The sequence below is a fragment of the Tamandua tetradactyla genome, chromosome 6 (assembly GCF_023851605.1).
Source record: "Tamandua tetradactyla isolate mTamTet1 chromosome 6, mTamTet1.pri, whole genome shotgun sequence".
NCBI classification, from domain to species: Eukaryota; Metazoa; Chordata; class Mammalia; order Pilosa; family Myrmecophagidae; genus Tamandua; species Tamandua tetradactyla.
The window spans coordinates 32,182,415-32,205,848 of record NC_135332.1 but is presented as its reverse complement, the minus strand read 5'-3'; the positions used below and the strand labels follow the sequence as shown (position 1 = coordinate 32,205,848).

At 38.0% G+C, this 23,434-nt stretch overlaps 1 protein-coding gene and 1 long non-coding RNA gene across 5 annotated transcripts in view; one reads left to right on the top strand and one right to left on the bottom strand.

Moving 5' to 3' along the window:
* Positions 1 to 23,434, top strand: part of SPAG9 (sperm associated antigen 9) — a 138,073-nt gene that overhangs the window by 27,118 nt on the left and 87,521 nt on the right. For 2 of the 4 annotated variants that reach the window (XM_077164790.1, XM_077164791.1), the window contains exon 1: positions 21,581 to 23,402. The exons of the other annotated variants lie outside the window; for them this stretch is intronic. The gene's annotated coding sequence lies outside the window, so the exon portion shown is untranslated. Of the gene's footprint in view, positions 1 to 21,580; positions 23,403 to 23,434 lie in introns of those variants that run through there. 4 annotated transcript variants of the gene reach the window in all.
* LOC143687643 (uncharacterized) lies at positions 968 to 23,224 on the bottom strand. Its single transcript, XR_013177604.1, has 3 exons — positions 22,815 to 23,224; positions 1,429 to 1,537; positions 968 to 1,306 (listed from the first exon to the last, which is right to left on the bottom strand). It is a non-coding gene; the product is annotated as an uncharacterized LOC143687643 (long non-coding RNA).

Sequence of the window (23,434 nt, the reverse complement as noted above, 5' to 3'; positions counted from 1 at the left end):
GAGGAGAAGGGTAGAGAAATAGACTCCTCCTTTTGATTGGACAAACTAAAAATATTTCGGCCTTTTTTTTTTTTTTTTTTTTTAGTACCAAACTTGCATATCTGAAAATGACTTTAATTTATCCTCCTCCTTGATTACTAATTCCCTGGGTATAGAGTTCTACGTTAGCAAGCATTTCCCCGCTTCCCCCACAATTTTAAGTCATCATTTTCTGGCTTTATTATTTCTCCATTTTCATTATTGCCAAGGCCAGAGTCTCTCTGATAGCTCTCATAGATGGCAAATTTCAAATTCTGTACTAGAGGGAAACAGCCATCTGATTGCATGTATGGGGAAAGAGTTCAGGGTCTTCCAAGATTCTTTTTGAAGACTTTCAAATAATACTCTTGTTTTTTGTTTACTTATGTCTCTTCATATTCTGAAGTGTATAGTAAATACTATATTGAGCATTTTGGGAATTTCACAGTAAAAATTGGCTCTCTTCTTGTTTATCTCCTTACTGTTAAAGGCACTTAGCTTTCAACTTTCCAAGACTCCCTGAGTCAGTTAATATTTCACCATTTTCTTTCTGGCTTCCAAAGTATGTTAGTATTTCTCATGGGGTATTATAATGTCCACTGGGTATTGTTCTGATGTCCACTGCAGGTCCAGGTTAGTCTCCAGGGCAGAGTATAGGGATCCTGAATCTTTCCTCTGTGTGAGGATCCTGATTTTTCCTTCTTAGGCATCCTGCGTCTCAGAATGAGTCCTACATACTTACCTTGCAGTAGAAGAAAGAAGAAGGGTAAAGAACTAACTCTTACTATTTTAGTCTAGAAGTCATTCTTGCCCACAGAGTGTAGGCCAGAATCACGTACATGTCTCCCAGCACAGGCACTGGGAAATTGTGTGTGGTGGGTGGGAATGGGGATGGGGAAGAAAGACCTAGATATTCAGTGAGTGGCAATTATCACTGTCACAGCTGACCTTTCTGGTTAGAAAATATCCCTTTATTCCCATATGGTAACATCACCTAAGAAATACAACTTCAGTCCCATCCTGTCACTGCAGCAAACTTATACTCCAAAGTTTTCTGGGTTATATGATAAAATCTCTAGATTCATACAGGTGAAATAAAAGGACAAGTTCTTTACATCTCCCCAGCTCCATCAAATAAGGAGGTTCTTTGAACACAAGGCTAGAGACTTTGGGTGTTATTAAGAGAGAACACAAAGAGAAGCAAGTTGTTTGGTCTTTGGCTTGTGATGTCTGATGAGTTCCATTCAAATCTTGGGTCTAACCCTTACTGGTTATATGACATCCTTTCCTATGAAAATGAAGACAATATTTACATTACTATTTATTTATTTGTAACAGTATAAAACAGATAAAAATTTAATTCATGGGGTTTCTGTTAGTATTAGATGTAACATAATGCATGAATAATACCTGGCACTTGGTTTCCAATAAATTATTATTAGCCTTGGGTGGGCCACGGTAGCTTAGCAGGCAGAATTCTTGTTTGCCATGCTGGAGACCAAGGTTCAATTCCTGGTGCCTGCCCATACAAAAAAAAAAAAAATTCCAAAAGATGAAATTATTATTATTAGCTTTTGAAAAAATTGAATAGGAAGCAAAAAAAAAGAAAGAAACATGGCTACTGGGACACAGCTCTACATTTTCAGACATCTTTGATGACTTTTTTTTTTTTTCTTTTTTTTACATGGGCGTCTGCCCTGGGAATCGAACCCGTGTCCTCTGGCATGGCAGGTGAGCATTCTTGCCTGCTGAGCCACCATGGCCCGCCCATCTTTGGTGACTTTTCATATAAAATGTTATATATAGTGTAATCCTACTTTTATAAACTGGAGGAATAAATAGATAAGCAAGGAAAAAGATCTGGACATATACATTAAAACACTAGAAGTGGTTATTTATCAGTGTAGGATTTAGGATGGCCACAATTTTCTATTACCTTATCCTTGGGGAGTCTAGAAATTTGGGGGTGTAATAATTAACATGTATTATTTACATATTTTTAAATAATAAAGGAAAAGGGGAAATGCAAAATACAGGTTTATACCTTTCTTCAATTATGGTGGAAGAGCTTAAACATGAACCTTAATTTATTTGCATTTCAGTTTGGAAAAGCTTGATATATTGAGCATTAGTATTACCATTTGTCTAACTAAAAATGATTGTGAGTATTTTTCTAAATGTAGTTAATCAAGTTCAAGCTCTGAAATTAGATATTGAGAGAAAAATCAATGTGAAGAGAGAATTCCTTGTTAAGTGTATACCATTTACACTATATCCCGTAACAGTACATTAGATCTCTTGAATTACACTGCTAAAATACAAGAGTGATGTAGTTTAGGACTAGGATAGGAAGTGTGGCTCCATTCCAAAAAGCCTGTAGGAAGATAATGTTAAAAAGTTTACTGGATAAACTTAATTCTTTCCTGTATTTTAAGGATATTTAAAACAAAGAATTTCTGATACAACTAGATTTCTTTTTATTACTATAATGTGCATAAAAGCAGTATTTTTATTTAAAATAAATAGGCTTTTGGAAGTTTCACCCTAACCATAAATAATCTGAGGAGAAAAAAAAGTCAGTGAGTGCTCATAAGAAGCCTTAGGAGGCATTAATTAATGATTTAATGTAACAACTTGTCAGTGGAATGACTTTATAAAGTTGGTTACTTTGCAAACATTAAAGCCAATCATGATGAGGGATTAGGACAATACCAGAATTATGGTGGGTAGAGGGATGGCAGCTTTTTTAAAATTACAAAACCATCCTACCCCTGGAGTTTGTCAGATCCCTCAGGAATGTGGGTGTTGAGTATGCATGCATCCCTCTCTACTTCTCCTTCTCCAACTCACTGGCACTCATGCTCACGCTCACACTCATGCTCTCTCTCTCTCTCTCACACACACATACATGCACATAATTTTTTTAAAATGAAGGGGGAATGAGAGCCCTTGAAAGAACTCTTTAACATGGCTGATAAACACATCTTCACTGGATACACCCTCACCTTCCCTTCTCAATAACTGATATGCCAGCAACAATACTGATGTAACTTCAGAAAGAATTCTCCTGGGAGCAACTAGACACTTAAAAAAAAAAAGCAATAAACAATACAGACTTATGTCAGGATCGAAAATGAATTTTTTCTTCTGTTAAATTTCAAGCAATGAAACATGGAGACCTGGGCTGTCTTGTAACATACTACGTTCCCAGAACCCTGAAGTCTAGCATATAATAGGTACTTGAGATGTTTGTTGAAGATGGATGGAAGAATAGAATCTTATTTACCCAGAATCAGAGGGAGAGAGATTCTCAATTTAGTCTTTGGCTTATGATTTACCCGGTAGCACCACCTACTCAGTTTAATACTGAAATGTAGTCTTCTTCATGTCGTGATCTTCATGCCTCTGGAGCCTTCAATGTGCTGTTGTTTTCCCTGGAATGTGGTAACTCACTGCTATAGATAAACTGTTCCTTTTAGAGTCAGCTGGGTTGGCTTTTTTTTTTTTTTAAGTAGATTTACTCACTAATTCCTCTAGGTACCCATGGCCCTCTTATACTTTCTTCCATTATAGCACTTATGCTGTATTGCAGCTGTTTCTGTGTGTGTGTGTTTTGTGTGGTATATTGTTATAATTCATAAAAGAACATTCTTATAGTTGTACTACTAATGTTAGTCCATCTTTTACAGTAAGGTTCACTCTATTGTACAACCCTATGTTTTATTTTTAAATTTTTATTGTTGTAACATTTACAAAAATTTCCCCTTTTAACCACCTTCATATATATAATTCAGTGTTGTTAATCACAGTGTTGTGCTGCCATCACCACCATCCATTTCAAAAACATTATAATCTACCTAAATAGTTTCGTTTTGTTTTTATTTTTGGTATCAGGAATTGAACCTGGGTCTCCCTCATGGCCAAGTATATTTTTTTCTTTTTTTCTTTTTCTTTTTAAAACAACATACAAGCACATACATTCTTTTTTTTTTTTTTTTTTTTTTAAAGGAAAGACAGAGAGAAGGAAGGAAGGAAGGAAGAAAGGGAAACATCTTTAAACATTTTCTTGTTTTATTGTATTCCGTTTCTTTGTTTTTGTTACATGGGCTGGGGCCGGGAATCGAACCGAGGTCCTCCGGCATAGCAGGCAAGCACTTTGCCCGCTGAGCCACCGCGGCCCGCCCCGCACATACATTCTTAACATACAAAACATTCCATATCTGGTGTGCGATCAGTGGCTCACAGTATCATCACATAGTTGTATATTCATCACCATGATCATTTTTTAGAACATTTACATTATTCCAGAAAAAGAAATAGAAAGAAAAAGAAAAAACTTATACATACCATACCCCTTACCCCTCCCGCTCATTGACCACTATTATTTCCTTCTACCCAATATATATGTTATTTTTAACTTTAATATTTGTTCCCCCATTTATTATTAATCCATATGTTTTACTCATCTGTCCATACCATAGATAAAAGGAGCATCAGACACAAGGTTTTCACAATCACAGTCACGTTATGAGAACTATATTATTATGCAGTCATCGTCAAGAAACATGGCTACTGGAACACAGCTCTACAGTTTCAGGCACTTCCCTCTACCCTAATACACCTTAAACTAAAAAGGGGATATCTATATAATGCGTAAGAATGACCTCCAGGATAACCTCTCAACTCTGAAATCTCTCAGCCACTGACACTTTATTTTGTCTCATTTCTGTCTACCCCCTTTCAGTCGTGACAGTTTTCTCATTCTGTTGATGCTGAGTCTGAGTTCATTTTAGGATTTCTGTCCCATATTGCCAGGAAGGTTTACAACCTTGGGAGTCATGTCCCACGTAGAGAGGGGGATGGGAGGGCAGTGAGTTTGCTTATCGTGTTGGCTGAGAGAGAGAGAGGTCACAACTGAGCAACAAAAGAGGTTCTCTCGGGTGACTCTTAGGTCTAATTTTAAGTAGGCTTAGTCTATCCTTTGCAGGGATAAGTTTCTTATGAACAAACCCCAAGATTGGGGGCTCGGCCTATTGAACGAGTTGCCCTCACTGCTTGCGAGAATATCAGGAATTCTCCAAATGGGAAAGTTGAATTTTCCCCCTTTCTTTCCGTTACACCAAGGGGACTTTGCAGATACTTTTTTATTCACTGTTCAAATCACTTTGGGATTTATCAGGGCATCACTCTGGACAAGCCTACAAAACTTCAAGCCCTGTTCAGTGTTCCATGTACTTATGGTGTTCAATTAAACTGTCCATGTAAGTTATATTAGGAAATGCACTAGTCAAAATATAAATTTTGTACCAAATAAACATTTTTTGCTTTAGTCTCACACATAAGTTAAAGTTTTAAAATATGAATTGCCATCTCTTCATGGCTAAATAGTTTTTGATGCCTAACATATATTAGGTACTTGGATTGGATGGGTGGATAAAAATCTTTTTTGTTTTGTATGGTACAAGCTATTTTATCTATAATTAAATCTTTAATAATAATATTTAAATACTTAAGTAAATACCTTTATACTTCCTATTCTCTACTTCTGCAGACATCTGAAGAGCAGTCATTGTAGATAGGTGTGTGTTTTAACTGTGACAATCATTTTTTCTTTGGCTAGAAAGTGACGGAATGCAATATGTTCCTGTTTTTGCTCCTTTAATTAGTTTACATGTTAAGTTGAAATTGTAAGAGTAGAAAGCAGGCATGTTTATTTGAAGTAACTCAAGAAGAGGTTCAGCAGTACTCACATCTGCTACTGATCCACCTAATATCACTGAGTAGAGAAGAGACACATAAAGCCCTTTTGGAAAACATTCTTTTTAGTGTAAAACCTGCCACCTATTACATTAATTATTTTGTTTATAGTATGAGTGGGTTAGTACAGGAAAAACAAAACAAAACAAAACAGTTCTTACCACCCCAGGAAAAAGAACAACTCTCCTGTGACAGCCATGGATCCAAATTTTTCTACCAAGAGCCTTATTTTGAGGTGTTTGATTGAATATGATGGCACTTTTTAATCCCAATTTTTCTTTCTTAAACTTTTTTCCTTCTTAAATTATTAAGTTATTTTTATCATTACAGTCAACTTTTTTTTTCTTTTTTGTGAAAAATAATACATATACAAAAAGCAAATAAATTTCAAAGCGCATCACAACAATTAGTTGTAGAATAGATTTCAGAGTTTGTTATGGTTTACAGTACCACATTTTTAGGTTTTTCTACTAGTTGCTCCCAGACATTGTAGATTAAAGAAATATCAGCAATTCATACTCATTTGTTAAACTCTACCTTCTCTGTATAATGCCACCATGACCATCTTTCTTCCACTCTTTAGGGGTATCTGAGCTACGCCCTTTCTATTTCATGTTGTAAGGAGCTCTCAATAATATGAACTAGGGGGATAGAACTAGTTGATGTTCAGGACTTCTGGTCCAGGGACCCATCTGTAGGTTTCTGGAAAGTTGCCCAAGTGCATAGAACCTTTATAGAATCTTATATAATACTTATATTAATCTTATATAATGTTCTCTAGAATTTGAAGGAATGCTTTTGGTTGGGGTTTGGTAAGCTATGACAGATAGCAATGTCTAACTGAAGTGAGAGTAACAGTGACCTCCAGAGTAGCCTCTCGACTCTATTTGAACTCTCTCAGCCACTGATATTTGGCTTAATTCTTTTTGTGTGTGTGTCTTTTATTTTATTTGATTTATTAAACATACCAACATACATACACAAACATTCTTACCATATGATCATTCCATTCTACATATATAATCAGTAACTCACAATATCATCATATAGTTGTATATTTTAATCATCATAATTCTTAGAACATTTGCATCAATTCAGAAAAAGAAATAAAAAGAAAACAGAAAAACATTCATACATACCACACCCCTTACCCCTCCCTTCCATTGATCACTAGCATTTCAATCTACTAAATTTATTTTAACATTTATTCCCCTTATTATTCATTTTTTTATTTTTATTTTTATTTTTTTTACTGGACCACCGCAGATTGCTGAGGGTCAGCAACCAGCGCCAATGCCCACTAAACCACAACAGACCACATTTATTTATTTTTTATTTTTATTTTTTATTAATTAAAAAAAAATACAAGAAACAAACATTCCCATCACATACACTCAGCAATTCACAATATCATCACATAGTTGCATATTCATCATCATGATCATTTCCCAGAACATTAGCATCAATTCAGAAAAAGAAATAAAAAGACAACAGAAAAATATAACAAACAGGGAAAAAAAAATTTTACAGGCCCATACCCCTTACTGATCCCTTTCATTGATCACTAGCGTTTCAAACTAAATCTATTTTAACATTTGTCCCCCCTATTATTTATTTTTATTCCATATGTTCTACTCGTCTGTTGACAAGGTAGATAAAAGGAGCATCAGATGCAAGGTTTTCACAATCACACAGTCACATTGTGAAAGCTATATCATTATACAGTCCTCATCAAGAAACATGGCTACTGGAACACAGCTGTACATTTGCAGGCAGTTTCCTCCAGCCTCTCCATTACATCTTGGATAACAAGGTGATGTCTACTTAATGCATAAGAATAACCTCCAGGATAACCTCTGGACTCTATTTGGAATCTCTCAGTCATTGACACTTTATCTCATTTCACTCTTCCCCCTTTTGGTCAAGAAGGTTTTCTCAATCCCTTGATGCTGGGTCTCAGCTCATTCTAGAGTTTTTCTCAACCCCTTGATGCTGAGTCTCAGCTCATTCTGGGATTTCTGTCCTACACTGCCAGGAAGATCCACACCCCTGGTAGTCATGTCCCACTTAGACAGGGGGTGGTGGTGAGTCTGCTTGCTGTGTTGGCTGGAGAGAGAGGCCGCATCTGAGCAACAAAAGAGGTTCTCTTGGGGGTGACTCTTAGGCTTAATTTTACATAGGCTTGACCTATCCCCTGTGGGGTTAAGTTTCACATGAACAAACCCCAAGACTGGGGGCTCAGCTTATAGCTTTGGTTGTCCACACTGCTTGTGAGAATTTCAAGAATTCAACTTGGGGAAGTTGACTTTTCCCCCGTTCTCACCATTCCCCTAAGGGGACTTTGCAAATACTTTTCCACTCACTGATCAAATCACTCTGGGATTCATCAGGGCATCACCCTGACAGACCAACAAAATCTCATGTCCTATACAAAGTTCCATGTTCTTAAGGTGTTCAGTCAACTATCTACATAAGTTATATTAGGAGATGCACTAGTCAAAGTATAGATTTGTACCAAGTAAACATTTTTTGCTTTAGTCTCACACATTAGTTGAAATTTTAAAATATTAAGTACCATCTATTTTCAGCACACTGCAGTAATGACATTCTTTTGTTCTTTCTCATGCAAAAACATTTTTAAAATTTGTACATTTAGTCACTATCATTATATACTCTAGGCATTCCTAGATTACACCATCTCAATCTTTATCGTCTATCTTTCTTTGTGATTCCATTTATGCCCCAGCCCCCCTCCCTCTATCATTCTCATATGCAGCTTCATTCAGTGTTTTAACATAATTGTATTACAGTTAGGTAATATTGTGCTGTCCATTTCTGAGTTTTTATATTCAGTCCTGTTGCACATTCTGTATCCCTTCAGCTCCAATTACCCAATATCTGACCCTATTTCTATCTCCTGATGGTCTCTGTTACCAAGGAAATATTCCAAGTTTATTCACTAAAGTCAGTTCATATCAGTGAGACCATACAATATTTGTCCTTTTTTTCTGGCTAATCACACTCAGCATAATGTCCTTAAGGTCCATTCATGTTGTTACATACTTCATAACTTTATTCTGTCTTACAGCTGCATAATATTCTATCTTATGTAAATGTCACAGTTTGTTTAGCCAACTCTCTGTTGATGGATATTTTGGCTGTTTCCATCTCTTGGTAATTGTTAATAATGCTGCTATAAACATTGGTGTGTAAATGTCCATTTGTGTCCTTGGCCTCGTGTCCTTTGAGTAGAGACAGCATATAGATGGGTCCTGTTTTTTAATCCATTCTGCCAGACTATGTCTTTTGATTGGAGAGTTTAATCCATTAACATTCAGTGTTATTACTGCATGGGTAGTACTTTCTTTTACTATTTTGCCTTCTGGATTTTATATGTCGTATCTAATTTTCCTTCTTTTTACCTTTACTCATAGTCTTCCTTTCTACACTCTTCTCCACACCTCTCTCTTCTGTCTTCATATCTGTCTCTAGTTTTCCCTTTAGTATTTCTTACAGAGCTGGTCTCTTGGTCACAAATTCTCTCAGTGATTTTTTGTCTGAAAATGTTTTACTTTCGCCCTCATTTTTGAAGGACAATTTTGCTGGATATAGAGTTCTTGGTTGGCAGTTTTTCTCTTTTAATAATTTAAATATATTATCCCACTGTCTTCTCGCCTCCATGGTTTCTGCTGAGAGATCTGCGCATAGTCTTATTGGGCTTCCCTTGTATGTGATGGATTGCTTTTCTCTTTCTGCTTTCAAGATTCTCTCTTTCTCTTTGACCTCTGACATTCTGATTATTAAATGTCTTGGAGTACGTCTATTTGGATCTGTTCTCTTTGGGGTATGCTGCACTTCTTGGATCTGTAATTTTAAGTCTTTCATAAGGGTTGGAAAGTTTTCAGTGATAATTTCTTCCATTAGTTTTTTTCCTCCTTTTCCCTTCTCTTCTCCTTCTGGGACACCCACAACACATATATTCGTGTGCTTCATATTGACTTTCAATTCCCTGAGTCCCTGCTCGTATTTTTCCATTTTTTTTTCCCTATAGTTTCTGTTTCTTGTCAGATTTCAGATGTTCGTCCTCCAGTTCAGAAATCCTATGTTCTCTCTCTCGAAATCTACCATTGTAGGTTTCCATTGTTTTTCATCTCTTCTACCCTGTCTTTCATTCCCATAAGTTCTGTGATTTGTTTTTTCAGACTTTTGATTTCTTTTTGGTTCATTCCTTGCCTTCTTTATATCCTCCCTCAATTCATTGATTTGGTTTTTGATGAGGTTTTCCATGTCTATTCATACATTCTGAATTAATTGTTTCAGCTCCTGCATGTCATTTGAATTGTTGGTTTGTTCCTTTGACTGGGCCATATCTTCAATTTTCCTAGTGTGATTTGTTATTTTTTGCTGGCATCTAGGCATTTAATTACCTTAATTAGTTTATTCTGGAGATTGCTTTCACTTCTTTTATCTAGGGTTTTCTTGCTGGATGAATATGTTGTCTATCTGTTCTTTGACATTCCGTTCAGCTTTATCTGGACCTTTAGTTTAAGTTTTGTTTAACAGAGGAGAATTTTCCAGTTCTTGTTTTCTTGTTTCTTGCCCTGCTTGTGTGGTGCTGTTTCCCCGCCCCCCCCCCCCCCCCACACACACACACCCTTAGGAGGGTCTACTTAGGTATTATAGGCCCCAGCCGGATTTTCCCAGACCAACTGGCCTCCTATCAGGAGGAAAGAGTCACCTGCGTCAGTTTTCCCTGAGGGTGAGACCCAGCAGGTTGAAAGACTTTCCTGTGAATTCTCTGGATTCTGTTTTTCTTATCCTGCCCAGTATGTGGCGCTTGTCTACCTGCAGGTCCCACCAGCATAAGATGATGCGGTACCTTTAACTTTGGCAGACTCTCCCTGCTGGGGGTGTGGTGGAGACAGAGGAGAGGTTGTAGGCTGGTTTTAATGGCTTCAAATTACCAAGCCCTGGTGTCTGAATTCTGTGATGGAGGGATTCCACCTGGGTGGGGCTTCACCCCTCCCCTGGGGAAGGCACAAGCTCCAGATAAGCCCCAAAAGAGCTCACTTCTGCCTATGCCTGGGGCAGTTGCAGCCTGAAAAGTCCTACCACTGTATCCAGAGGCAGTCAAGCCTGTGTAGATACACAGCCACAAAAATCTCTGTTTCCTTCTTCCCCACCCCCCCCTTTTCTGTCAGTCCTGCCCCCTTGGTGCTGGGGCAAAAATGAGCAACCTCCGCTTTGATCAGGTTCATCTAAGCTGGGGGCCTATTTCTGGTAGTCAGAATTTGTTGATTAGTTCCACAATTGGTGTTTGATTGTGCTCAGTCCCTGCTGCTGGTAAAGTCCTTTCCTTTCCCCTCTGAGAAGCAGCCTGTGGGGGAGAGGCGCTGGCCGCCACAGCTTTGGGAACTCACGGTTCTGGGGGCTGCTCGCAGCCGGTCCAGCTGGTCCAGACTCAGGTACGCTGTGTGTCCGGTCACTATCGTGGCTCCGGGAGCTGTTCTGTACTGTTTCTGGTTATTTAGTAGTTGTTCTGGAGGATGAACTAAAATGCACATGTTGTTAAGCTGCCATCTTGACCCAGAAGTCCCTCATTTATATTTAATCCATATGTTTTACTCGTCTGTCAATAAGGTAGATAAAAGGAGCGTCAAACACCAGGTTTTCACAATCACACAGTCATGTTGCGAAAGCTATATCATTATACAGTCATCTTCAGGAACCATGGCTACTGGAACACAGCTCTAGGCAATTCCCTACAGCCTCTCCACTACACCTTAACTAAAAAGGTGATATTTGTATTGTGCATAAGAATAACCTCCAAGATAACCTCTCAACTCTGGAATCTCTCAGCCATTGACACTTTATATTGTCTCATTTCACTCTTCCCCCTTTTGGTCAAGAAGGTTTTCTCAGTCCCTTGATGCTGAGTCCCAGCTCATTCGAAGATTCTTGTCCTACATTGCCAGGAAGATCCACAACCCTAGGAGTCATGTCCCACATAGAGAGGAGGAGGGCAGTGTTTGCTAGTTGTGTTGGCTGAGAAAGAGAGGGCAATCTGAGGAACAGTAGAGGTTCTCTTGGGGGGACTCTTAGGCCTAATTTTAAGTAGGCTTGACCTATTCTTTGTGGGGTTAAATTTCATATGAACAAACCCCAAGATTGGGGGCTCCAACTGTTGCTCTGGTTGTCCCCACTGCTTGTGAGAATATCAAGAATTCTCCACTTGGGGAAGTTGAATTTTTCCCCTTTCTCACCATTCCCCCAAGGGGACTTTCCAAATACTTTTTTTATTCACTGTTCAAATCACTGTGGGATTTATTGGAGCATCACTCTGGACAACCTACAAAATCTCATGCCCTATTCAAGGTTCCATGTACTATGGTGTTTAATTAAGCTGTCCACATAAGTTATATTAGGGACTGCACTAGTCAAAATATAAATTTTGTACAAAATAAACATTTTTTTGCTTTAGTCTGACACATAAAGTTTTAAATTATAAATTACCATCTATTTTTAACACCCTGCAGTATTGACATTCCTTTGTCCTTCCTCATACAAAAAATTTTTAAATTTATGCATTTAGTCATTTTTATTATATTCTGTAGGCATTCCTAGATTATGCCATCTCAGTCTTTATTGTCTATCTTTTCTTCTGATTTCATTTGTGCCCCCAGGCCTCCTCCATCATTCTCACATTCACCTTCATTCAGTGTCTAACAGTATTGTATTACAGTTAAGTAGTATTGTGCTATCCATTTCTGAATTTTTTTTGTCATTTTAAAAAATTTTTTTATTAGTTAGAAAAATATTACAAGAAAGAAACACAAACATTCTTAGTATATGCTCATTCCATTCTACATATATAATCAGTAATTCACAATATCACATAGTTGCATATTCATCATCATGATCATTTCTTAGAACATTTGTATCAATTCAGAAAAAGAAATAAAAAGACAACAGAAAAATAAAATGAAAGCAGAAAAAAAAATTTACGTACCATATCCCTTACCCCTCCCTTTCATTGATCACTAGCATTTCAAACTAAATCTATTTTAACATTTGTTCCCCATATTATTTATTTTTATTCCATATGTTCTACTCATCTGTTGACAAGGTAGATAAAAGGAACATCAGATGCAAGGTTTTCACAATCACACAGTCATATTTTGAAAGCTATATCATTATACAATCATCATCAAGAAACACGACTACTGGAACACAGCTGTACATTTGCAGGCAGTTCCCTCCGGCCTCTCCATTACATCTTGGATAACAAGGTGATATCTACTTAATGTGTAAGAATAACCTCCAGGATAACCTCTCGTTTCTATTTGGAATCTCTCAGCCATTGACACTTTATCTCATTTCACTCTTCCCCCTTTTGGTCAAGAAGGTTTTCTCAGTCCCTTGATGCTGGGTCTCAGCTCATTCTTGGATTTCTGTCCCACATTGCCAGGAAGGTCCACCACCCTGGGGGTCATATCCCATGTAGACAGGGGGTAAGTTTGCTTGTTGAGTTGGCTGGAGAGAGAGGCCACATCTGAGCAACAAAAGAGGTTCTCTTGGGGGTGACTCTTAGGCTTAATTTTACGTAGGCTTGACCTATCCTTTGTGGGGTTAAGTTTCACATGAACAAACCCCAAGACTGGGGGCTCAGCTTATAGCTTTGGTTGTCCACACTGCTTGTGAGACTATCAAGAATTCAATTTGAGGAGGTTGAATTTTCCCCCGTTCTCACCATTCCCCGAAGGGGAGTTTGCAAATACTTTTCCACTCACTGATCAAATCACTCTGGGATTCATCAGGGCATCACTCTGGACAAACCAACAAAATCTTATGTCCTATCCAAGGTTGCATGTACTTATTTTTTCAGTCAACTATACATAAATTATATTAGGCGATGCAGTAGTCAAAATATAAATTTTGTACCAAATAAACATTTTTTGCTTTAGTGTCACACGTAGGTTGAAATTTTAAAATATGAATTACCATCTATTTTCAGCACCCTCCAGTAATGACATTCTTTTGTTCTTCCTCATGCAAAAACATTTTTTAAATTTGTACATTTAGTCACTATCAGTATACACTCTAGGCATTCCTAGATTATACCATCTCAGTCTTTATCGTCTATGTTTCTTTGTGATTTCATTTATGCCCCCAGCCCTCCTCCCTGTATCATTCTCACACTCAGCTTCATTCAATGTTTTAACATAATTGTATTACAGTTAGGTAATATTGTGCTGTCCATTTCTGAGTTTTTATATTCAGTCCTGTTGCACATTCTGTATCCCTTCAGCTCCAATTACCCAATATCTTACCCTATTTCTATCTCCTGATGGTCTCTGTTACCAAGGAAATGTTCCAAGTTTATTCACTAAAGTCAGTTCTTATCAGTGAGACCATACAGTATTTGTCCTTTCGTTTCTGGCTAATCACACTCAGCATAATGTCCTTAAAGTCCATCCATGTGTTACATACTTCATAACTTTATTCTGTCGCACAGCTGCATAATATTCCATCGTATGTATATGCCACAGTTTGTTTAGCCACCCATCTGTTGATGGGCATTTTGGCTGTTTCCATCTCTTGGTAATTGTAAATAATGCTGCTATAAACATTGGTGTGCAAATGTCTGTTTGTGTCCTTGCCCTCATGTCCTTTGAGTAGAGACAGCCTATAGATGGGTCCTGTTTTTTAATCCAGTCTGTCAGTCTATGTCTTTTGATTGGGGAGTTTAATCCATTAACATTTAGTGTTATTACTGCACGGGTAGTACTTTCTTCTACTATTTTGACTTCTGGATTTTATATGTCGTATCTAATTTTCCTTCTTTTTACCTTTACTCATAGTCTTCCTTTCTACACTCTTCTCCACACCTCTCTCTTCTGTCTTTTTGTATCTGTCTCTAGTGTTCCTTTAGTATTTCTTGCAGAGCTGGTCTCTTGGTCACAAATTCAGTGATTTTTTTGTCTGAAAATGTTTTACTTTCTCCCTCATTTTTGAAGGACAATTTTTCTGGATATAGAATTCTTGATTGGCAGTTTTTCTCTTTTAATAATTTAAATATATCATCCCACTGTCTTCTCACCTCCATGATTTCTGCTGAGAGATCTATGCGTAGTCTTATTGGGCTTCGCTTGTATGTGATGGATTGCTTTTCTCTTCTGCTTTCAAGATTCTCTCTTTCTCTTTGACCTCTGACATTCTGATTATTAAATGTCTTGGAGTACGTCTATTTGGATCTGTTCTCTTTGGGGTACGCTGCAATTCTTGGATCTGTAATTTTAAGTCTTTCATAAGAGTTGGGAAATTTTCAGTGATATTTTCCTCCATTAGTTTTTCTCCTCCTTTTCCCTTCTCTTCTCCTTCCAGGACACCCACAACACATATATTCGTACGCTTCATATTGTCTTTGAATTCCCTGAGTCCCTGCTTATATTTTTCCATTTTTCCCCCTATATTTTCTTTTTCTTGCCAGATTTCAGATGCTGTCCTCCTGTTCACTAATCCTATGTTCTATCTCTTGAAATCTACCATTGTAGGTTTCCATTGTTTTTTTCATCTCTTCTACTGTGTCTTTCATTCCCATAAGTTCTGTGATTTGTTTTTTCAGACTTGATTTCTTTTTGGTTCATTCCTTGCCTTCTTTATATCCTCCCTCAATTCATTGATTTGGTTTGGTTTTTGATGAGGTTTTCCATGTCTGTTCGTACAGTCTGAATTAATTGTTTCAGCTCCTATATCTCATTTGAATTGTTGGTTTGTTCCTTTGACTGGGCCATATCTTCAATTTTCCTAGTGTGATTTGTTATTTTTTGCTGACGTCTAGGCATTTAATTACCTTAATTAATTTATTCTAGAGATTGCTTTCACTTCTTTTATCTAGGGTTTTCTTTCTGGATGAATTTGTTGTCTGTCTGTTCTTTGACATTCAGTTCAGCTTTTTCTGGACCTCTAGCTTAAGTTTTGTTTAACAGAGGAGAATTTTTCAGTTCTTGTTTTCTTGTTTCTTGCCTTTTTCCCCCCACACTTAGGAGGCTCTACTTAGGTATTATAGACCCCAGCCAGATTTTCCCAGACCAAACTGGCCTCCTCTCAGGAGGAAAGAGTCACCTGCATTGGTTTTCCCTGAGGGTGAGACCCAGTAGGTCGAAAGACTTTCCTGTGAAGTCTCTGGGTTCTGTTTTTCTTATCCTGCCCAGTATGTGGCGCTTGTCTGCCTGCAGGTCCCACCAGCATAAGATGATGCAGTACCTTTAACTTTGGCAGACTCTCCCTGCTGGGGGTGTGGTGGAGACAGAGGAGAGGTTGTAGGCTGGTTTTAATGGCTTCAAATTACCAAGCCCTGGTGTCTGAATTCCTTGAAGGAGGGATTTCACCTGAGTTGGGCCTCACCCCTCCCCTTGGGAAGGCACAGTCTCCAGACAAGCCCTCAAATGAGCTTGTTTCTGCCTATGCCTGGGGCAGTTGCAACCTGGCAAGCCCTGCTACTGTATCCAAAGGCAGTCAAGCCTTTGAAGAAACACAGACACAAAAATCTCTGTTTCCTTCTTTTTTTTTTTCTTTTTCCATCAACCCTACCCCCTTGGTGCTGGGGCAAAAATGAGCCACCTCCACTTTGACCATATTCACCTGAGCTGGGGGCCTATTTTCAGTAGTCAGAATTTGTGAATTAATAACACGGTTGGCGTTTGGTTGGGCTCAGCCCCTACTGCTGGTAAGGTCTCTTTCCTTTCCTCTCTGGGAAGCAGCCTTTGGGGGAGGGGTGCTGGCCACCGTGGCTTGGGGACTCATAGTTCTGGAGTGGGGGGGCTCGCAGCAGTCCAACTGGTCCAGACTGGGGTACGCTGCGTGTCTGGTCACTGATGTGGCTCCAGGAGCTGTTCTGTACTGTTTCTGGTTATTTAGTAGTTGTTCTGGAGGATGAACTAAAATGTACACATTTTTAAGCTGCCATCTTGGCCCAGAAGCTCCATTTCTGAATTTTTACAATCAGGCCTGTTGCACAATCTGTAACCCTTCAGCTCCAATTACCCAATATCTACCCTATTTCTGTCTCCTGATGCCCTCTGTTACTAACTGAAGTTTGCCAAGTTCATTCACTAATGTCAGTTCATAGCAGTGAGACCATACGGTATGTGTCCTTTTGTTTCTCACTAATCCCACTCAGCATAATGTCCTTCAGGTCCATCCATATTGTTACATATTTTATAACTTTATTCTGTCTTACAGCTGCATAATATTCCATTGTATATCTGATTCCTTTGACTATAACTTCCAACACAATGTTGATTAACAATGGCGATAGTGGACATCCTTGTCTTGTTCCTGGTCTTAGGGGAAAGTTTTCAGTTTTTCTCCATTGAGGATGATGTTAGCTGTGGTTTTTCACATATTCCCTTTATCACGTTGAGGAAGTTCCTTTCTATTCCTATCCTTCGAAGTGTTTTCAACAGGAAAGGATGCTGAATTTTGTCAAATGCCTTTTCTGCATCAGTCAGGATGAACATGTGGTTTTTCTGCCTTGATTTGTTGATATGGTGTATTACATTAATTGATTTTCTTATGTTGAACCATCCTTGCATACCTGGGATGAATCCTACTTGGTCATGGTGTATAATTCTTTTAATGAGCTGCTGGAGTCCATTTGCAAGAATTTTGTTGAGGATTTTTGCATCTATATTCTATTAGAGAGCTAGGTCTGTAGTTTTCTTTTTTTGCAATATCTTTGTCTGGCTTTGATATGAGAGTGATGTTGGCTTCATAGAATGAGTTAGGTAGCTTTCCCTCTTAAATTTTTTTGGAGAGTTTGAGCAGGATTGGTACTAATTCTTTCTTGAATGTTTGGTAGAATTCACATGTGAAGCCATTTGGTCCTGGACTTTTCTTTTTGGGGAGCTTCTTAATGACTTATTCAGTTTCTTTACTTGTGATTGGTTTGTTGAGGTCATCTATTTTTTCTTGAGTCAGGATTGGCTGTTATGCCTTCATTAGGAAGTTGTGGATTTCATCTGTGTTGTCAAGTTTATTAGCATAAAATTGTTCATAGTATGCTTTCATTCTTTATTTCTGTGGGGTCGGTCAGTGGTTATGTCTCTACTTCCATTTCTGATTTTATTGATTTGCATCTTCTCTCTTCTTTTTGTCAACCTTGCTAAGGGTCCATCAGACTTATTGATTTTCTCATAGAATCAACTTTTGGTTTTGTTGATTTTCTCAATTGTTTTTATGTTCTCAATTTCATTTATTTCTACTCTAATCTTCATTATTTTTCTTTCCTTTTGTTTGCTTTGCGGTTAGTTTGCTGTTCTTTTCTCTAGTTCTTCTAAGTGGACAGTTAATTCCTTGATTTTTGCTCTTTCTTCTTTTTTGATATAGGCATTTTAGGGCAATAAATTTGCCTTGTAGCACTGCCTTTGCTGCATCCCATAAATTTTGACGTGTTGTGTTTTCATTTTCATTTGCCTCGAGATATTTACTGATTTCTCTTGTAATTTCTTCCTTGACCCACTGGTCGTTTCAGAGAGTGTTGTTGAGCCTCCATATATTTGTGAAGTTTCTGGTACTCTCCCTATTATTGATTCCCAACTTCATTCCTTTATGATCTGACAGAGTGTTTTGTATGATTTCAATCTTTTTAAATTTATTGAGACTTACTTTGTGACCCAGCATATGGTCTATCCTTGAGAATGATCCATGAGCACTTGAGAAAAAGGTGTATCCTGCTGTTGTCAGGTGTAATGTTCTATAAATGTCTGTTAAGTCTAGCTCATTTATTGTATTATTCAAATTCTCTGTTTCTTTATTGATCCTCTGTTTAGATGTTCTGTCCATTGATGAGAGTGGGGAATTGAAGTCTCCAGCTATTGTGGTAGATGTGTTTATTTCTCTTTTCAGTGTTTTCCTCATGTATTTTGGAGCATTCTGGCTCAGTGCATAGATATTTAAGGTTGTTATGTTTTCTTGTTGGATTGTTCCTTTTATTAATACATTGTGTTTCTTTGTCCCTTTTAACTGTTTTACATTTGAAGTCTAATTTTTTGGATATTAATATAGCTACTTCTGCTCTTTTCTGATTGTTATTTGCGTGTATCATCTTTTCCCAGCCTTTCACTTTCAACCTATATTTATCCTTGGGTCTAAGATGCGTTTCCTGTAGATAGCATATAGATGGTTCCTGTTTTTTAAACCATTCTGCCAGTTTGTATCTTTTGATTGGGGAATTTAATCCATTAACATTTAGTTTTATTACTGTACAGGCAGTACTTCTATCATTTTGCCATTTGGGTTGTATATGTCATATCTAATTTTTCTTCCTTTTACCTTTACTGATAGTCTTCATTTCTACATTCTTCTCCACATCTCTCTCTCCTTTCTTTTCTTAACTGTCTCTAGTGCTCCTGTTCAAGTTTGCTAGCTGCCAGAATGCTGCACACCAGAGATGGATTGACTTTTAATAAAAGGGGATTTATTTCATTAGTTCTTCAGAGGAAAGGCAGCTAACTTTCATATGAGGTTCTTTCTTATGTGGGTAGGCTCAGGGTAATCTCTGCTGGCTTTCTCTCCAGGCCTCTGAGTTCCAACAGCTTTCCCTGGGATGATTCCTTTCTGCATCTCCAAAGGCCTGGGCTGAGCTGCGAGTGCTGAGATGAGGTATGCCAAGCTGCTTGGGCTGTGCTATGTTGTGCTCTCTCATTGAAGCACTAGCCAATTAAGTCAAAGGTCATTCATTGCAGCAGGCAAGCCTCCTAGCCGACTGCAGATGTGAATCAGCAACAGATGAGGTTCACGTACCATTGGTTTTGTCCACAGCTTCAGAACTTCACCTGACCTAGTTGACGACTGAATCTAACTACCACAGCTCCCTTTAGTATTTCTTGCAGAACCAGTCTCTTGGTTACAAATTCTCTGTGATTATTTATCTGAAAATGTTTTTATTTCTCCCTCATTTTTGAAGGACAGTTTTGCTAGATATAGAATTCTTTGTTGGCAGTTTTTCTCTTTTAGTAACTTAAATATATCATCCACTGTCTTCTCGCCTCTATGGTTTATGCTGAGAAATCTACACATAGTCTTATTGGGCTTCCCTTGTATGTGATGGATTGCCTTTCTCTTGCTGCTTTCAAGATTTTCTCTTTCTCTTTGACATTTGACATTCTGATTAGTAAGCGTCTTGGAGTATGTCTGTTTGGATCTATTCTGTTTGGGATATGCTGCCTTTCTTGGATCTGTAATTTTAAGTCTTTCATAAGAGTTGGGAAATTTTCAGTGGTAATTTCCTCCATTAGTTTTTCTCCACCTTTTCCCTTCATGTCTTCTTCTGGGACACCCACAGCACGTATATTCATGTGCTTCATGTTGTCATTCAATTCCCTGAGTCCCTGCTCATATTTTTCCATTCTTTTCCCTATACTTTCTTTTGCTTGTCAGATTTCAGATGTCCATCCTCCAGTTCACTAATCCTTTCTTCTGCCTCTTGAAATTTGACATTGTAGGTTTCCATTGTTTTTTTTATCTCTTCTACTGTGTCTTTCATTCCCATAAGTTTTGTGATTTGTTTTTTCACACTTTCGATTTCTTCTTTTTCTTCATTCATTGCCTTGTTTATATCCTCCCTCAATTCATTGATTTGATTTTTGATGAGGTTTTCCATGTCTGTTCGAACATTGTGAATTAATTGTTCAGCTCCTGTATCTTATTTGAATTTTTGGTTTGTTCCTTCGACTGGGCCATATCTTCAGTTTTCCTAGTATGATTCGTTATTTTTTGCTGGTGTCTAGGCATTTAATTACCTTCATTAGTTTATTCTGGAGATTGTTTTCACTTTTTTTACCTTGGATTTTCTTGCTGGATGACTTTGTTGTGTAGCTGTTCTTTGACATTCAGTTCAGTTTATTAGGTTTTGTTTAACAGATCAAAATTTTTCAGGTCTTGTTTTCTTGTTTCTTGCCCTGCGTGTATGGTGCCTTTCCACCCCAACCCCTTTAGAAGGCTCTACCTAGGTATTACAGACCCCAGCCAGATTTTCCCAGACCAAACTGGCCTCTTCTCAGGAAGAAAGAGTCCTCTTTGTCAGTTTTCCCTGAAGGTGAGACCCAGCAGATTGAAAGACTTTCCTATGAAGCCTCTGGACTCTGCATTTTTCCTATCCTGACCAGTATGTGGCGCTTTTCTGCCTGCAGGTCCCACCAGCATAAGGTGATGTGGTACCTTTAACTTCAGCAGACTCTCTTTGCTGGGGGCATGGTAGAGACAGAAGAAATGTTGTAGACTGGTTTTAATCCCTTCACTTTTACAGACCCTGGAATCTGAGTTCCTTGAGGGAGGGAATGTACCTCCCTCTCGGGGGAAGGCACAGTCTCCAAACAGACATTCAGTCAAGCTTAATTCTGCCCATGCCTGGGGCAGTTGGAGCCTGAGAATCCCTGCCACTGTATCCAAAGAGTAGTCGAGCTGTACAAACACAGCCACAAAAAAGAAAAAGAAAAATCCTTTTCAGAGTAGGACCCCCTTTCCTAGGGTTTGCCAATCAAGAGCTTAAGTTGGTATGTTGCTCTGTGTATCTCCAGGTCCTATGTGCCCCCTCCTTTCCTTCAGGGCCCGGACCTTTTCAAGTATTATATGCTGTCCAATCCAAAAAACCTCTGTTTATTTTTTTCTTTTTTCTTTTTCCGTCATCCCTTCCACCTCTGTGCTGGGCCAAAAACCTCCGCTTTGACTGGTTCAGCTGAGCTGGGGGCCTATTTTTAGAAGTCAGAATTTGTTAATTAATTCCACAATTGGAGTTTGGTTGCACTCAGCCCCTGCTGCTGATAAGTCTCTTTCCTTTCCCCTCTGGAAAGCAGCCTCTGGGGAAGGGAAGCCGGCTGCTGCAGCTTGGGGAACTCATGGTTCTGGGTGGGCTTGCAGCCAGTCCATCTGGTCCAGACTGGGGTATGCTGTGTTTCCGGTCACTGATGTGGCCCCAGCAGTTATTCTGTACTGTTCCTGGCTATTTACTAGCTACTCTGGAGAAAAAACTAAACCCCACTCCTCACTAAGCCTCCATCTTGGGCTGATCCTTTCTTAAACTCTTATGTTAATGTTTCTGTCATATTATTGCTAAGTGCTGTATATAGCCATACCATGTTTTGAAGTTCTTTGCACTTTCATCGGTTTTCTATTTCCGGGGGTACTCTATCCTATAGCAACCCTGGTCCAGAGGTTATCTATACTGTTGGGGATATCTCACAAAACAGTGGCTTGGATGACCATAATAACTTAGTCTACCATGTATATTTTTCTGGGTAACAGTTTAGAAAATTTCAGTCATTTTTTACCTTTTTTTTGAGTTACTTCTTGAGGCTAAGAAGTGTTTATCCTATTAGGCGTTCAGTATCCAGGATGACCTATTAAGATGCCTTATCAGAACCAATGAACATTTGTTTCTGTGGTCTGTTAGTGATTAGTATTTTAAATGAGGATGGCAGCAGTCTGTTTCCAAACCCAAGACATAATATACATTTAAAATGATGATTCTCAAGAGCAAAGTGAATGAACATCTTGCTTTTTTTAATTTAAAGAAAAAACAACATTCACAGCTTTTATAAATGGGGAGAAATCATTCTTGATTTCCTTTAGAACTTGCAGATTGAATTAATAGTTTTTGTCTTTTACATATTTATCTTTCCGGGGAAAGGGTCTGTTTTTATCAGATTCTTGAAGGAGTTCCTGCTTCCAAAATATTTAAAATCCACTATTTAGAACAAGAAAGAAGAAAACATACACCTTTGTGACCTTGTGAGAAAAGGCAATATATTTTATAGTCTATAAGTTTATCTGTCTAAAAAGGCAGTATATTTTATAGTCTATAAGTTTATCTGTCTGAATTGCTTAAAGAAACAGCCTGGGAATATTTATTTACTTTGTAATATTTTTATATTGCCAGTTCCTTGCTGTGAAAGGAACTGCAGAAAAAAGATTTCTAATCTGTCACGTCCCTTTAAAAAGCACACCATAAATTTCTTCTTTTTGCCATATTTACTTACCATGATATAAAACCTTGGTAGTCATAAAAAACAGGAAAACTTCTGAAGCTTGAATCATTTAGTTAGGTCTATACAATACACCTGTAGAGTACTTTAGTGACTGCTTGTGGATTATCCATGCCCTTTTGTAGCCAACCTGGGTCGCTAAGAAACAAAGCAAACATGAAGTTGTGTGTCCATTATGATGTTTCTTCTATCAATCAGAAAGGAGTTCTAAATCGGCAAAGTAGTGCAAGTTATTTGTTTGGAGTTCCAGCAGCACAGTATTTTATCCATAGCATAAAAAGAATCTTAAAATAAGAATTTCTCGTTGCTTATCCAGGTTATAGCAGTTACGTTATTCAAGGGAGCCTCATTTTCAAAGCAAGGCAAAAGCAATTACATTTTCTGTTAACTCTTATTTTTGCTCATATCACCAGACAAGATGTCAAAATAACTTCATCAGCAACACACTATTACATCATTGTTGTTTTTTGGTTAATGTAACCTTTATATTATCTGCCTTCATTCAGTTTGTTTGTAGCCAGTGTTAGGGGAAGTAGGGATGGTCTGATACTCAACAGTCATGTATCACTGGTCTGGCATTTAGTAAGTAGTCAGTAGATAATACTTGAATGAAT